Source organism: Equus przewalskii, chromosome 1, assembly GCF_037783145.1.
Source record: "Equus przewalskii isolate Varuska chromosome 1, EquPr2, whole genome shotgun sequence".
NCBI lineage: Eukaryota > Metazoa > Chordata > Mammalia > Perissodactyla > Equidae > Equus > Equus przewalskii.
In genome coordinates, this window is record NC_091831.1 from 151,058,309 (window position 1) to 151,073,029 (window position 14,721).

The following is a 14,721-nucleotide window of genomic DNA, read 5'->3' on the forward strand; positions in this document are numbered from 1 at the left end:
GGAATGTTGGCAGCCTTCACACATGCTTCATGCCCTCAGCCCAATGAGGGAAGAGTGGCAAGTTTGTAATGTTTGCCATAACAGCCTAGAGTCACTTGCTGGACTGAGTTTAAAACCCTGGAAAATAACAGAAGCTAATTTCAGCTTTGAATGATGACTCACTGAATCCAGACTCTGACCAGAATGCCACATCCCTAATCTTGAGTACTCTAGAGAAGAATCCCTCAGTATCTCTTGAGTGCTCACTGTCCTCCATCCTTTATTCTATAATCATGATACCATGTTAAATCCATCGCAACATAGGCCAGTTTTCTGTGGTTTGGGGATGTTCTAGAACATTCCATTCTTATTTTAGTTATTTTCCATTTACATCATTTTAAATTGGCAGCTGGCCCAGGGGGCCATTACCTGCCTTATCAGAATCAGTTAATACTCTATCAGCAATAAGTAAGTACAGGCAAACAGAAAAGAGCAGGTCAACCTGATCTGGAAAGGGACCCGGTTTCCTCATCTATAAAATGTATTCCTGTTTTACAAGATTGCTATGCTGATCAGATGAGAAAATATTCTTGAAAGTGCTTTATAAACTCTGTAAAGGCAAGGTGATAGGAAGGGGATTGGACTCATTATACTGAGAAACTCTGAGAAGTCAACATAGAATCCTGGAAGAGGAATGCTAAAAGCAAGCCCTCACAGAAAATATTGGGTCAGGAGAAGTTAGAGTCAGAGAAGCAGGCTGGGGTCAGAAACTTAGGTTCCTGCCAAGGTCAAGTGAGTCATCTCAGGTTGGGAATCCAGCATATGGGGGCCTCTGTGGAAGCACCAATGTCTAGGGAAGTGTTGAAGTAGAGAGCTGGAAAGGCTGAGCTCATCATCCAGCACAGGCAGCCTGGGGAAACTTAATTGCATGTTCACTGCCTTTAGATCTTATGATCTAGCCTGCCTATTTTCCTCAAGAAAAAGAAAATGCTTACCATTCAGTGTGAGGATGAAGTTTGCCAGGCAACGCCAATCTAAAGAGAGCAGTATAATTTGTTAATGTGTCTTCTAAACTCTTGTCCCCACAGAGGTCCACCTCCACTGTTTTCAGCATCCCTTGTGTGATCCAGCTTCCTGATAGGCACCTAGCAACCCACCCCAAGGGGTCTCTGCCCAAATACCTCAATACACCCACCTCAAGAGAATATCATAATGTTTCTTAGCATTTGTATTTCTTCTTAAATCCAATCGAAATGTACCCATATTATGTCTCCTTCCGTTGAACATCAGGTCTCTGACTGGTTCACCAGCCTGTCTTGAGATATGACAATAATGGCCAACAGTGGCTGATGTTATTTTTCCTAAATAACAGTTTTGCTGTGGGGAGTTTTTAATGCCACGAGCTGAAACAGTGAGAACCTCATGAAATACAAGGTTGGTAGAAATGAAACTCTGGCTATGCTTCCAGACATCCTTCAAATCACTCTACCAAGGGGCACTCTGCCACTGCATGCTCACAAGATATCAAGCAACAAGAGGCAATAGGTGGGCCAGTTCCAATAGCGGGTGTTTCGTGGCAATGGTAATGAGGGCAGGGTGGTAGTCATTCATTTGAAAACCAAAATATATGCAAAACGCTTTAGGAGAAAATGATATATAATTCACCAGTTTTTATGGTTTTCCTGAATAATGCAGTTAATGGTCTGAGATCATGCATACAATTACCATAATATTAATTTATTCAGCAAATATTTATTGAGCATTTACCATATGCTGGGAACTGTGCCAGGTCTGGAATATACAGTGAATAGGAAGACACAAATCTAAGGACGCAGATAAATAATTTGAAATTGTGTTGGTTATTCTGAAAGAAGATATAGGGTAGTAAGAGAGAAGAATAACAGGGTATTGAGATTCAGACTAGGATTTAGGAAGGGGCTATAAGGAAGTATCCTGAAGGATTAATAGGAATTAGGTAAAAAGAAAGAGGCAAGAACTTTCCAGGTGCCCAGATATAAAAAACCTTGGTTATTTGTCTAGGAATTGACAAGAAGGGCAGTGTGGCTGTAACCCAGAAATCCAGAAGACAAGTAGAGTGAGAGAAACTCGAGGGGTAAGCTGTGGGCCCATCATACAACTTCTTGTAGGTCTTGTAAAGAATTTTGGAGTCTATCCTAAGTACAGTAGAAAGCCATGGGCAGCGAGGGGATGGGCGGGGCCATTTAATTAAGGGAATGGCATGACATTTAAATTTCAAGAAATCATTCTGGTTCTTGTGGAGATGGAATTACAGCAGGGGCCAGGGTGCTCAGATAGGCAGGCAAGACAGCGAGCTTGAACCAGAATAGTGGCAACAAGTAAAGAAGAGAGGACAGGTTCTAGATATATTTTATAAGATTTTGAAAGACTTAATGATAGATCGACTGGGTGGGGGTCCTGTGAAACAGAGGAAGTGTCAGGAATCACTCTCACATTCCTGTCAGAAGCACCTAGATAAATGGAGGTGCCACTAATGGAGATGAGTAGACTCTCACAAACTGATGGGATTTCAACAAGCATAAAACGCAGACAGTGTAGATATAGGCTTCACCTTCTAATATTCAATGAAAATGGCAATGCCAATCGCCGTCATCGTTTGAGTGTGTCTATGTGTCTGTGTGTGACAGTGACTGTGTTTGTGCTTAGTGGAGAAGAGGACGGGAGCTCAAAAAGGAAAATTGCAAACAAGTAAGTACCTGAAATAATGAAAAAATGATCAGTGACTAGTATAGATGCTGCTTAGGAGTCTTTCTGATGCAAATACATACCTAACTTAGCTCTGCTTTTGCCTCAGGAACAGAAAAACATAAAAAAGTAAGGTTTAGAAAAGAAACACTGCCACCACAAGCTACAGATTCCATTGTTTCTAGAGAAAAATTCATTTACATCAAATATCTGAAGCTGTCAGTGCACACAAAGGCTTTGAAAGCATTTGTTTGGAGCTAATACTGTACTTTCTATTTATATTCTAATACCTCGTCCACCCCCTTATGATTCTTTGTGAACTTGCTCAAGTTTTGGCTCTACTATACTTTTATTTTTTTTCCCCTGAGACACACTTGTAATCTTTACAGACTTGTTCCAAGAGCAAAGAAACGGATCATTAAAGAAAGAATGAAATGTCATTTGATGGTGTGCCTGCTGCTTTCTTTGTGGAGAATCCGTTCCCACAGCCACGTAAAACTGGAGAGCCTGCATGACACGGAAGTTAAGGACCAGATTAGACCTGGTCAAGGTCAGAAAGCACATGTTTTGCCCGCCCCCTTTCAAGAAGATGAATTCTGAAGCTGAGTGAAGTCCGATATTTCTAATTGTTTTTAGCGAGAACCATATTTTTGTGACCTGTCTTGGGAGTGACAAATGGCCTCTGAAAATGAAATCTAATGTTGATAATGGACACAAAGCTCCCATTAAATGACTAATAATAATAACACTGCTTTAGTAAAAATATTCAGGGAATTTTCATATCTTATAAGACAAGAACTTATATAAAAGATAGATCGAGTATTAGAAATAGTAAGAAAGAAGGGGTATGAGAAACTATACATTATCTGCTCATTGCTGGGAAAAAAAATACAGGAAGGATGAACCAGAAACTAAAGAGACTGGTTCTCTTGAGGGAGTAGGTGGAAAGTGGTGAAAAAAGGGGAAATAGGACTGAGTAGAGATAGGGAGGGAGTGACACCCCCCCCAAGTATTGCATTTTATATAGCTCTGACTTTTAGAACTATGATATTATTTCACATTCCAAAAAGATAATTACTTCAAATTGACCAGGATGAGGGGGAACCCAAAAAAGAATGCAAACTGTAGGAAATAAACCTAACTGTATAACTATATTTTAAATGAGCAACATAACCACACTGAAGAGATGGGGAAGAAAAGAAGTAACCTACATAACTGAGGAAAACAGTGCCTTGTCTGGATATTCTAAGGCGAAAGACCAAAAGAACTGTACACAAACACTGTACTCCACTTAATAAATATGGTTCTTATAGGAATATGGGTTAACAATCCTAAAACTACCTCACGTATATACTAGGAATAAACAAATAGGTAAATATTTTATAGACAGTGAGAGTCAGGTTTCTCATAGGTGGAGAAAGAAGTTACAAATAAGGAAAGGAGAAAGTGACAATGAACCCTGTGGTACTGGATTTAAATCAGAGATGCCAGTATAAACTCATGTTTTTACTATAGGGACACAAGAAGATACAGAAATAAATGTAGATGTGTATGCTGGCTAGAAGATATTTATATCCATATCTATATAAATATATAGATATAGATTACCTACATAAATACATAGATATAGATATATCTCCCAGCTCTATCCCTTGAGAGGTCCCAGAAGCACTGACATCCATGGCCAACAAGCACACCAAAAGCTCAGATCTTGGTTCCTAAACACCATTCTTCTGTAAAGGGAACTTGATCTCCTTGGAGAAGTGGACAATTCCTGCACTGGGCAGAGAAAGTACAAGATTATACTGGAATAGCTTTTGGTGATGAAAGTAAAGAAGTTCTCAAAAGTGGATGAAGGTATGTCAAAGGAACACAGAGGCCAACATGAACTCCCAATGGCCAAAGCTGGAACAATTTGAGCAAAAAATAAATCATGATAGTACTGGATCATAAACCATAGAATAAAATAAATGTCTGTGAGTCTATACTGATATAATTAAACAATTGTATAAATAAATAAATGAGGAGAAGAGATAGCTCATCCCTGAAGAAGAATTCCAATTAATACATGCGAAGGGAATGAGAGCAATGCAAAGTCACCACTGAGCAAACATAACTGTAATAAATGATTGCACACAAGACCTATCAATGGATGCTGACATCAGTAGATAAAAATTTGAGGATAAACAGGACATTTGCATAGTCTCAAAGTATCTGCTCCAAGGTATTTGTTAATCACAGCCAGAGAAATCATAACTTTCTAATAGAGAAACCCAGCAGATGCCACCTTAACCAAGCAATCAAGGTTAGCATTGTCAGTAACAAGAATTTCCACATCAAGTATCCTGATATGAGGCTTTGATAAGAGCACTACATCACTGAGGTATTCTCGCCAGAAACATATAACTTCAATCTGTATATGAGGCAACAGCAGACAAATCCAAATTGAGAGACATTTTACAAAACAACTGTGTAGTACTCTTCAAAAGTATCAAGATCACGAAAGGCAAGGAAAGACGAGGAGCTGTCTCAGACTGGAGGAGACAAAGGAGATATGACAACTAAACAGAATGTGACATCCTGGATTGGATCCTGAATCTGGAAAAGGATATTAGTGGCACAATTAGTGAAATTCAAATCAGGTCTCTAGTTTAACTGGTAGTGTTGTGCTCACATGAAGTTCCTAGTTTGATACTTGTACTGTGGTTGTGTAGGCAAGAAGGAGAAGCTGAATAATAGGCATACAGGACCCCTCTAGACTCTTTTTGCAACTTTTTTGTAAATTTAAAATTATTTCGAAATAAAGTTAAAAAATAAAGAAGTATCAAAATAGAATAATTCCTACATCGAAATGGAGAACATCAATGTGGTAGAGGAAAATGAATTTTCCTTCTAAAAGATCCAACTAAAAACATCTGTGCTGCTGTTAAAGTGAGTTGTACGAAATCTCTATACTACTTTTATTTTACTCTGTAGTTAAGAATGTGAGAAAGATTGTTGCTGAGCTAACATCTGTACCAATCTTCCTCCATTTTTTTGTGTGGATGCCTCCACAGCATGGCTTGATGAGCAGTGCTAGGTCCACGCCCAGGATCCGAACCTGTGCACCCTGGATTGCTGATGTGGAGTGCACAGACCCAACCACAACACCAACAGGCTGGCCCCAATAATGTAGCACTTTTGAGCAAATCCTTCCTTGGATTTGATGGCCTAAATTCAATCTATAACTTCCCAATTGTATCTCTCGGTCTTTGTTCATTCATAGGTTTCCACTATAATGAACAGTTAGAAGATATTTCAAGGGAGTAGAAAATTTCTTTTCAAGCAGAGTACTGGGCTCCTTCAAGGGAAAACCCCTCAGTTTCATGTTCCAGTTGTCACTGTAGCAAGTAAATAAAGAATTTTGAACTTGCAAGGAAAATTCTTGAGAAAAGCAGCAAGTTAGAACGCTTACCTGATAGACCTTTTGTTTCTTGGGGTTTCAGGAGACACTCTGAAGATAGGATCAATCATTTATTTAGTGCTTAACATTTTTTCAATGCATGTTAGATTTATGTTCTTACAAGATGACTCCATCAGTCTTGTAGTGAGAACAATGGTTCATCCAATGACCCTTTATTACTTGGTACAAGCTGGGAAAACCTCATAATAGAAGTAGTTTCTATACTTGGTATTTCATATATTCCCAAGACATTAAAGCAGGATATACATAGACTGGGAAAAGGAGAGGAGAGAACACAATCCCATATGTCTTTTCTTAGCTTTTGAATCCCAACATAAGAAATACAAAGTTACAGGAAGTAACTTACAATATAAAGTTTTCCCAGCAGGTAAGAGCGGGTGGGAAATGAGCTGGATTGTGGTGGCCACAGGGGCTTTATGTGATAATGGAGTAAGCATTTTCTTGAGGTCTTTAAGAGGCCTTCTACTTTCCAAAGCCTTCCTGCTATTATTGCTGATAACGGAATGGCTTTACTAAAGAACGGGATTCTCATTTCATAATTAGCATAAAATTAGAAAGAGATACAACATTGTCTTTAGATCATACGAATGAATAAAAGACTAATAATAGACCCTATTTCCAAAGTTGGCCATGGTAAGAAAGGGAGCCTCAACAGAGAAGTACATTATCTCTTACTTAAAATATCGATTATTTTTTTTCTAAAAACTTGTCTGATTTCTTGTCTGATTAGAGGATAGAAAAACGATGGGAAAAATTACAGTGAGTCTATCTTTATTTAGGTTTTACTCAATATCAGGCATTATTTTAGGTGTTATTTACTCCCCAAATAACTCAAGAAATAGGTATTTTTATTATCCCCATTTTGCAGATGAGTAAACTGAGGAGAGGGGAGCTAACAAAATTGGGGCAGCAAGGTACTTGCCACCTTTAAGAAAGTAAAAATAATGCCTTTACTCTTGAGAGCGACACTATTGTCAGTAGGGAAAGTGTCATAGCTTTTAGTATTTTGAAATAACATATTTCCAAATGCATGTGCTTCTTGTGGAGGTATGTTAAATTCTGTAGGATGCACGAGTAAATCAATAATTATTGAGGAACTCGTGTCACTGGTACTAATCCTGATGTAATCCTTTCAATCACAGGCCTTACTTCCAAAATAACATAACAAGTAGATATGGAAGGATAGATTATCGAAGAAAAGGACAAAAGGAGCATAAAAGAGGTCAGAGCTATTTATTATTGCAACCATGGGAGTTTCTGGAATCCGTGCTTCCAAGTAGGATGAACTCTAATTCCTTGTACCCTAATTTTCCATAGATTCATTTTTCAAATTTCTGAGTGCATCATATTTATTTTTGTATGAAGAAGAAAAACAGAAACAAAGTAAATGTAACAATTAAAAATTTTGTAACAAATTTTATAATAACATATAGAGGAAACAGATGTTACACTAAACACGAGGTATAGGAGTAAAATAATTAAAAAGAGCAAGGCTAACAACCAGTTCGAAATCGCTAGAAAATCAGAACTAGGCACAGGAGAGTTAGGTGAGCCTGAAGTGCTCTGCAAGAGACTGATCCTAAGGGTTTACATGCCACAAAAGGGTCTTATTGTGTGTGTGTGTGTGTGTGTCTGTGTGTGTGTGTGTGTGGTGTGTTGTGGACAAGGAGAAGCCATCAAAAGATTTTAAAGAAAGTGCAACTATATTTTTATTTTAGTAAATTCATGCCGGCTTTGGCATGAAGAGCAGATGAAAGGGGTTGAAGCGTGGAGTGGGTAAAGAGTTCCCCCTAATAAGAAATAATGGATTATTTTTAACAGATTGGGGTGAGCAGAAGGTTATCCAATCTGCTGAACATTGCACATTGCAAGCTTTGGAAGAAGGCTGATAATTATAGACCAGATTGAGGAAGAATGAGCCTGTGAAAGAGATTGAGGGGGAAAAGGTCAAAATGGCAGGAGGAGAACCAAGAGAGAATAACTCCAGGTGAGTTGGCAAGTGGTTTGGATTTTAAATTTCACGTGAGAATAGTTGATGATGCCATGGGCCCACATGATATAGGGAATTGGATATAGGGAATTGGAGCCGAGATCCCTACAAGACATGGGACTCTATAAAGGGTACACCCGTAGTGAAAGGTAGATTAGGAAAATAAAAAGATCTCTTGTATCAGTGCAGGGAAATTGCAAAGCTACTAGTGTCTCTTAGCCTTGTCTCTGGTGAGAAAATAGTCACCTCTGAGAATCCTAAACCTTGGACCTACCCTCATATGGGTTTTTGGTTTTAACTAAACTACATATGTGGTCTAAGGACTGTCAAAATTAGGAATTAACATAAAAAGTGGCCTTCAGCCATTGATAACCCTGGAATAACTGCCAAAAGCAAGAGATATCTCTGGAAGGAGGTACCATCAAGCCCGGAAGCAAAGGACCAGAGGACTACCCTGCTGAAGATAAGCTAAAGTTTATGATCCAAAATGTACACACACATACACAGAAGAAACAATATATCGTGAGAAAGTAGGAGCAGACTGACTTTTCAGGAAGATTATGGACCCCCAGAATTTATCATGATAGAACTATCAGATAGACTTTAAAAAGTAGATGATGAAAATAATAAACATAAAAAAGAAAAAACATTAGAGGAAAAAAAGCTACTATCAATAAATACCAGGATATTTTTTAATGATGTAATTTCTAAAAATAAAAATAGAAAATGAAAAATACAGACATTGAAACTAAAAGTTTAAACATCAGACCAACAGGTGAACAACAGAATTAACAAAATTAAGAAGAGGAATAGTGAACTAGAAGAAAGATCTGAGGAAATTACCCCGCATGCCACATGGAAATAAGTAGATGGAAAATATGAAGAGAGATTAGAATCATGGAAACTAGGACGTGAGACTCCAACGTGCATCTATAAAAAATTCTAAAAGGAAAAACAGAGTGTGGGAGAGGTAGAATTTGAGAAAATAATGGCTGAGGATTTTTCAGAATTGATAAAAGACATGAATCCTCAGATTTAGAAAGCACAAGACCTAAGTATAAATGGTTGGTGAGAAAAAGCTTGGCCACTTAGGAGGAATAGCTAGATGGAAACACGCTACTATTGAAAGACTTTCTTAGAGAGATGCATGTTTTTATAAGTAAGGCAAAAAGCCAGTCTAAGCGAGAAGTTGAAGAGAGAGGAGAAAGCAGATTAATGATCAAGTGCAGATGAGGAGGTCAAAACCGTGAGAGAATAGCATCCTTAGCTGGTGATGGTCAGTTCAGGAATTATAATGGAATCTGAATTTCTCTTCTCACTGATTACCATTAGTTAACCATAGACTTTGAAGTGTGATAAATCTAGGCATCATTCCTGTCTCAGTCACTTGTTAACAACGTGGCTTTTTGCAGGTGAATTAACCTTTCTTAGCCTCATTTTTTGTTTCTGAAAAATTATATAAAGACTTTGTAAGGATTTGAGAAATCTGAGCAAAGAACAGAAAAATCCATACATCGTAAGTGCTCAATTGACCGTAGCAATTCTGTTCTTCTACCACTAGTATCTGGTGCAATGCTGAAATAAAATCTTTTTCTCTTCATTCTGAGTCTCCAAAGAGTCTACGTTTATCACACATCAGATTAAAAAGTGGAGACAGGGAGGCCTACCAATACATTCTGCTCCTCCAGCTTCCCTACCCCTCCAGGAGTCATCCAAAGCTTCCAAGATTCTGAGATGTTCTATAATATTTCCCCCTATTCTCATTGTCTCTGTTTCTAAGCCGTTGGCTTAACTAGATATATATAACTGGAGACGTCCATATATGTAATATATATAATCATGTCCATAAGTATTCATAGCTGTTATTTTAACTTAAATGTCTACAGTAAATTTATTTGTAAAAATCTTAACACCAGTGAAATCCTGTAAAGAAGAATGGTACCTATTTTCGGTGTGTGGTGGGATGGGTTATGACAATACTTCTGACAGTTAATTTCTCGTACATACCATAAACATTTTAGTTAATTCTAAAAACCAAATCTAGAACTAGAAAAGAACCTGTGCAAGTACAATGAACACCTTCATTATACAGCTGAATAGACCCAGAGAAGCCAAGCAATTTATTCAAGGGGCACAGCCTTGGATTCCCAGACCAGTTTCTAGAAGGTAAGTGGCAGCAATCACATGTATATTCTCCCTGTTTTACATACAGAGAAATTTAAACAATCGTCAGTCAGGTGGTGTTCCCAAATTCACAAAGCAAGAGGGAAGCAGGGCTGCAATTAGACGGCCCTCTTTCCACCCCCCTGGTTATTAACAACACCTTTGTATGGGTACTTTCCTACACCTCCCGGCTTCGTACGAAAGAGGGAAAATACATTTTACCCACACTGCCCAGCATGACAATTGACACATACAAGTAAGTAGGAGCCGAATCTAAGTTTAAACGGTGAACACTGGATGCCACTTCAGAAATGAAGCTCATAGACACAACAGAAATCTGAAACTGAGAATTTGTGAATTTCATGCCTGAATAATTAAAGAAATAAACCAGGTATTTAGGGAAGAGGAGTGAGATTTTATTTCCATAAGTCAACTGCTTATATGGATCCAATACCTGACTTTTGTCAGCTTTTGGCTAAGCTTGCTTGCAACCTTCATTCTGAAGTTTATAGTATCACTTCTTGAGAGACTTCACTGCCTTCAAAGCAAGAATGCAGTTGGATGCTAACTGGACAGACTGCACAGTCTTGTACCTCGTTGTTGTTTATGTTTCTTTAATAACCTTTGACTTGCCTCTACGTTTTTGCCATCTTCTCTTGATAGTCACAGGGACTCACATAAAATTCCTTTGTTCCATGGTTTGCTATTTCAAGTCCCGTTGTTTTGCTATTATCTTAACAGAGGTACATGATCTCCAAAGACTTGCAATGATAGTGTTTTGACATTGTAATTTAACACAGCAACGTGGTCTCAAGGATCCTTCAGCGACATTGTTTCACCATTGTCTTGACACTGTAAAATGGTCTCTCTAGACTTACATTTTGCCATCGCCTTGACATTGTAATATGGTCTCTATAGATTTGCATTGAAATTTGTTTTGTCATTGTCTTGATATCATAATGTCCTCTCCATGGACTTCTCTTCACCCTCTCCAAAGACTTGCATATCAGCCCCATTACAAGAGCAACGTGCACTCTTCACTTCCCACTCAGGTGAACTGGGAGGGATCTTTCATGGTTTCTACTTAACAGCAAGTGTCGCATCTCATCAATAACTATTTTCAAACTCTTTTATCTCAACTCTTCTCAAATCTCATTCCTGATGCAGGGTTTTTACCAAGAAGCAGAGTGGACAAATTCCCATTAGGTAAAATCTGCCTGCACATTTTTCATTTTTGATATTAAATTCATTCACTTTAAAAGCATTAAAGTGGAGTAGATCATGTGGGAGTTTTCATTTCTCTAAACCATAATAGGAAACTATTTCAGAGTAGATCCAATCTATACAACAGCACACAGAGCACATTAGAAAGAGAAAATTCTAATAACTTGTCTACTTGCAAAATTCCTTGGCAAACTCTGTTCCCCTTTTAATGTCATCACTTTTAATGCTTACTGCTTCAGACAGTGGCACTGCATATATCATCTTTCCCCATTACTGTGTACCCTAAAAACACTAGGCATGTTTAATATCCTTGGTTTCACCCACTCTTCTACATGCACGCCTCAATGGATTCATTTTTTTCTTAGTCACAAAATGCAAGTTTGAACAAAAGTAAGCCCATTTAGCGCGATCAGGAATTTCCTCCAGGAAAATGGAATCCTTTCTCTTGAGCCCCTTGTGGAAAAGTCTGGAGTTGAGTAGGTCTCTGATAGTTGGGCTGTGCCTCAAATGCAGCCCCTGCTGGGTGAACGATCACCCCCCAGTATCACTGGAATCCTAGGAGCAAGCTTACAATGTTTAGTGATTTCCTACTCTATGCCAAGCACTGTATGCGCATAACCTCGGCCCTACAGACTCAAACAGTCCATCAGTTCCCATTATCATTCTCCCCCTCTAGGGGCTTGGAGAGTCTGAGTCACTTGCTAAGGTAACACAGCTGTTCCATGCTTGCAGTGGGATTTAAACCCAGTTCATTTGGACGTCTGACCAGAGTTTCTTAATTCAAAGAGCACTTAAAAGGAAGGAATTGTCTCTGAATTTCACTAACTTCTGAAATGTATTGCTCTTTCCGTTACGAATGCAGGCAATAAAGCACAGTGGTATTCGCAGTACCTGTGACTCTGGCACCAAGAGAAAGCACAGATATTTTCCTATCACACGGCAGTTACTGCAGATCTCTCAAAATAGCATTTATGCTCATCACTACTTCAAAATTACAATCATTTTTAGACCTGCCTCCAGACCTAGTTGCTTAATGTCTTAAAGAAGCCCTTATATTACTATGTTGTAATTTGGTCTTTCTAATGTTTTGGTAACAGTGCTTCAGTATAATTGGTTTCCTCTCATGATTTCCTTCCACGATTTTTTGCCATGTCCACACACCACCTGTCTTTTTATTTACATAATCTTTTCTTTAAAATAACCAACAATTGATTTACTCAAATTCTTTACAGAGCAAAATTTCTCTATATCCTGTTATAACAACTGTGTTTTCAAAAACATTAAAATAAATATGTAACTATTAGAATTTTAATAAGAAAAATCTGTAGCTCACATTCCACATTTTGAGAAACGCTAAACTAAGGCATAAAATGTCAGGTCTGTCACCATCCTGGCAAAGGCAAGAGATCAGCAATCCCTGAGTCATCCGGAGGTTTCTCCAAAGGCCGTTCCGTAAGAGCAAAGCTGTTTCGCACAGAGCTCACGGCAGCTCTGGCTGCGGAAATAGGCTGCGCGAGGCAGTCTCCCTGCAAGGTGGAAAGAGCCTGGCTTTGGAGTCACATCGTAGCATAGACTCTTCTCAGTCACCGGCTAGCTGTGCAACCTTGGCTAATTCACTCAGCTCCAGCTGATTTACCTGATCTACCATATTCCAGTACAGAATAAAACCCTGAAGACTCCACCGAAAAACTGTTAGAACTACACAGGAATTCTGTAAAGTTGTGGAATTCAAAATCAACGTGCAAAAAACCATCGCCTTTCTATACACTAACAGCGAACTATCTGAAAAGGAAATTAAGAAAATCCCATTTCCAAAGGCATCAAAACAATAAAAATTTTAAGAATAAATTTAACCAAGGAGATGAAAGATCTGTACACTGAAAACTATAAGACATTGATGAAAGAAATTAAAGACATAAATGAATGGAAATATGTTCTGTTTTCGTTGATTGGAAGAATTAATATTGCTAAAGTGTCCATACTGCCGAAAGCTATCTAAGATTCAATGCAACCTCTATCAAAATTCCAAAGGGACTTTTCATCGAAATAGGAAAAAAAGTCCTAAAATTTATATAGAACCACAGAAGACTCGGAGCAGCCAAAGCAATCCTGAAAAGGAGGAACAAAGCCAGAGGCATGACACTTCCCGATTTCAAACTATACTATGTAGCTATAGTAATCAGAACAGTATGGTCCTGGCATAAAAATAGACACATAAACCAATGGAACAGAATCAGGTGTCCAGAAATAAACCTACATATATATGATCAACTAATATTTGACAAGGGAGCCAAGAATACACAATGGGGAAAGGATGTTCTCTCCATTAGTACTGCTGGGATAAATGGATACATATCTACTGCAAAGGAATAAAATTAGCCCCCTATCTTACACCATACACAAAAATTAACTCAAAATAATTAAAGACTTAAACATAAGACCTGAAACCATAAAACTTCAGGAAAATCTCTGTGACATTTGGTCTGGCAATGATTTTTTGGATATGACCCCAAAAGCACGGGCAGCAAAAGCTAAAATAAGCAAGTGGGACTACATCAAACAAAAGATGAAAGCATAGGAAAAGAAACCATCAAGAAATGCAAAGGCAGCCTGGCCTGGTGGCACAGCTATTAAGTGTGCAGGTTCCGCTTCCGCAGCCCGGGGTTCGCTGGTTCGGATCCCGGGTGCGGACATGGCACCGCTTGGCAAGCCATGCTGTGGTAGGCATCCCACATGTAGAGTAGAGGAAGATGAGTACGGATGTTAGCTCAGGGCCAGTCTTCCTCAGCAAAAAGAGGAGGATTGGCAGCAGTTAGCTCAGGGCTAATCTTCCTCAAAAAAAAAAAAACATGTAAAGGCAAACTATGCAATGGGAGAAAATATTTGCAAACCATATATCTGATAAAGGGTTAACATCCAGAATTTTTAAAGAACTACAACTCAACAGCAAAACAACTCAAGTAATCACATATAAAAAATTGGCAAAGGACCTGAATAGACATTTTCTCAAAGAAGACACACAGATGGCTAACTGGCATATGAAAAGGTGCTCAACCTCACTAATCATCAGGGAAATGCAAATCAAAACCACATTGAGATGTTACCTCACATCTGTTAGAATGGCTATTATCAAAAAGTCAAGAGATAAGTGTTGGCGAGGATGTGGAGAAAAGGGAAC